This window comes from Bactrocera latifrons, unplaced genomic scaffold (genome assembly GCF_001853355.1).
Source record: "Bactrocera latifrons isolate USDA-ARS-PBARC rearing strain unplaced genomic scaffold, ASM185335v1 scaffold_775, whole genome shotgun sequence".
Lineage (NCBI taxonomy): Eukaryota > Metazoa > Arthropoda > Insecta > Diptera > Tephritidae > Bactrocera > Bactrocera latifrons.
In genome coordinates this window covers 3792-7470 of record NW_017537462.1, presented here as the reverse complement: position 1 = coordinate 7470, position 3679 = coordinate 3792, and positions in this window count along the sequence as shown.

Sequence of the window (3679 nt, the reverse complement as noted above, 5' to 3'; positions counted from 1 at the left end):
GCTTATTTTAAGGCGGCATCTTCTCGCCTCTTCGCGGGAGGTTCATTGGGCGCGTGAGGCGTTTTGAGCCAAGCCCTCCTCTCCCGCAGCTCTTGGTCGGGGGCTGCGTATTACTATTCGCAGCTAACCTACTTAGCGTAGGCCGTCCACTATCCGCCAGCTGTGACCCCGGTAGTAGCCTGAGCTCAGCCTTACCAACAAGTAACATTTAATTATAATAATTATAAACTTTAATTTAATTTTTAATTTTGGCTGTTGAAATTTTTGTTTCTATTGCTAAGCAGCTTAAGAACGCAACGCTTAAAACTCTCTTGCCTTTTATGACCCGGCTAATTCCCTCGTTCGCGGGTTGTGCCACTCGCGTAAGTTGGGCGGGAGAAGGGTAATGTTTGGGTATTATTATTAAAAGAACGGATGAAAGCATGTCCAACGATTGTAATGTAACTGTGATCTGTCCAATTCACAAAAAGGGAGACCCCACAATCTGCGCCAACTACCGTGGGATAGACCTCCTCAACATCGCATATAAGGTTCTATCGTATTGTGTGAAAGCTTAAAGCCCATCTCCAACAAACTAATTAGACCTTATGAGTGTGGCTTTATACCTTGCAAATCAGCAACCGATCACATATTTATTATGCGCCCAATTTGGAAAAGACCCGTGAAAGGAGTATCGACACACACCACCTCTTTGTCGATTTCAAAGCTGCTTTCCACAGCACGAAAAAAGCTGTCTTTATTGCGCTGGCAGTGAGTGTCAGATTAATTGACGCAGTCACAAAAATAGTCTTTAGATGCTAATAACATTTGAATTAAAAAAGATATTCAATCAAATTAAAAGCCAAAATAAAGAGGATTATTTTCTCCTATGAACAAACTTTCATCTATTTGGAATTTTCAGAAGTGTTGTATTAGTTTGGTTTGTAGAATTATTACAGTTTTTGGTGTTAAAGTGTAAGCAGCATCCCGAGTAAAAATTAATTTTTCATCATGGGCCGGCGCACTAGCCTAGAGCAACAGGAATTAGTTATTCACCACATTAAGCTTACGAAAATGAATGACCGAATGCATAAAACGGGCCAAAATGCTCCTAATAAGATGTTTACGCAAGGTGATGAAAGATGGATCATTCGAAAAATTAGTGAAAGTCCCAAATTGTCGGCGCAAAAATTGGCTGATGAAGTAAAAGACTTCTTTGGGAAAGACTGCAGTGCATCAACAATTGCCGTAACTTACGATCACATGATTTTCATGGTCGAGTTTCTTTTAAGAAGCCATTTATTAATTAGAAGAACAGAGTTACTGTCTGACAATCACCAAATATCATGTTTTAAATTACTCAACATTTGGGACACCGTCATCTTTTCATACGAGTCCAAATTTAATGTTTGGCTCTGACGGAAGGTCAATGGTTTGGCGGAAACCCAATAATCAACTGGATGTGAAGAATCTACTAGCGACGGTGAAACGCGATGGAGGAAGTGTTATGGTTGGGGCCTGCATGGCAGCAACGGGAGTTGGTAACCTTGTATTCATATACGAAAATATGAAAAAAACCAGGTACATTGGTATTTTGAAAAATAAGTACTGCAAAGTGTTGAAAACTGGGTCTGCGTGGACACTTTAGTTTTTATCAGGACAACGATCCTAAACATAAGCCGGCAATTGTTCAGACGTGGCTAAAATGGAATTGCCCTCACTTAATACAACCACCAGCACAATCTCCTGACTTAAATGTTATAGAGATTTTATGGGCATTACTAAAAAAAATCAGAAAACGCAACATCTCTAGCAACTCTAAGAGCGGTTATATCTCAAAATGGTTACCAAGCCAAATACTGAAAAACCGAAAAATTTAAATTTGTTTATACATACCTTTTATTGCCGCATTAAATAAGCTGCTCACACTAATAATATTATTTTTTCATTATTTTTAAGTTTATGAAAACTAAAATTTTAATTCGAAATAAATGAAATATTTGTTTTTATGGGGAAATAATGCTCTTTATGTTGGCTTTTAAATTTTTTGAAAAGAACTTATTGTTTAAAAAAATTAATGAACTGTAATTTTTTTATGTTTTATGTTAATATTCTACTGGTTGGGAATATTGGCAACGATTATATCAGTATGATGCGCTATACATTTATAACGGAAATATAGTATTAACTATAGTTTCTTATATTGAACTCTTCTTCTTTACTGGTGTAGACACCGCTTAGGCGATTATAGCCGAGTTAACCACAGCGCAATAATCATTTCTTCTTATCGCTACATGGCGGCAATTGGACATTCCAAGCGAAGCTTGGTTCTTCTCTACCTGGTGCTTCCAACGGAGTGGAGGTCTTCCCCTTCCTCTACTTCCCCCTGCGGGGTAGTACTGCAAGATATGAAAGTATCACCTTAATCGGCAGGCAAACTATAAAGGAAATAGCAGAAGACCATATAACTACTCAAATAAGTTTAATGGACGACAACGAAGAGCAGGACAAGGCAAGACAAGCAACAACGAATTAAAATTGAGTGATTTAATTTATTTCAACACCCGCGCCGTTAGTTCTGCTTTCTCCAGACTGGACAAGGTAGCAACGCAAATGGGTCTGGCAGTGACCGAGGGCAAGACGAAATATCTCCTGTCATCAAACAAACAGTCGTCGCACTCGCGACTTGGCACTCACATCACTGTTGACAGTCATAGCTTTGAAGTTGTAGATAATTTCATCTATCTTGGAACCAGCGTAAACACCACCAACAATGTCAGCCTAGAAATCCAACGCAGGATAACTCTTGCCAACATGTGCTACTTCAGAATGAGGAGGCAATTCAGAAGTATAGTTTTATCTCGACGAACAAAAAACAATCTCTATAAGTCACTCATAATTCCCGTCCTTCCATATGGTGCAGAGGCTTGGACGCTGACAACAACTGATGAGTCGACGTTGGCCACGGAAAATATAGTATTCGATGGAACGATGAGCTGAGATATACGGCGACATCTACATAGTTCAGCGAATTAAAAGACTGCGGCTACGCTGGCTAGGTGATGTTTTCCGAATGGACAGAAACACTCCAGCTCTGAAAATATTCGACGCAGTACCCACCGAGGGAAGCAGAGGAAGAGGAAAATCTCCACTCCGTTGGAAGGACCTGGCTTCGCTTGGAATATCCAATTGGCTATTCGTAGGTGGTCTCGTAGAAATCGCCAATACATCAACGCACTTATGATATATTGATATTCCACCCTTTCAATCTTCTTGGATTGTTTGCTGCTACAATACACCTAAAACCTAGCATCTGTAATCTTTCATGTCGTAATCATTAATTGGCTTAAAGATATATTGTTCTGAGAAAATGTTACACCACTAGTTTCGTTTATCCGGATGAGTTCTGGTTTTCTGGAACCAGCGATGATCAGATCATCTACATACACGGCTACCAAGTTTGTCACACATTTGATCTTTTGCCTAAATCCCAATTCTTGAAGAACAGTGTCTTATTTGGCATTCCACTCACGCCCGTTTTATTTTACACCATACAAATATGTCTTCAATTTCAACACACGATTTGGACACTTTCTATCCATGAAAAATTTTGCTGCTGTATATAAATCTCGTCATGTAATTCGCTATTCAGATAAGCTAATGACACGTCCATTTGGTGTAGATGTAAATTACGCTCCAC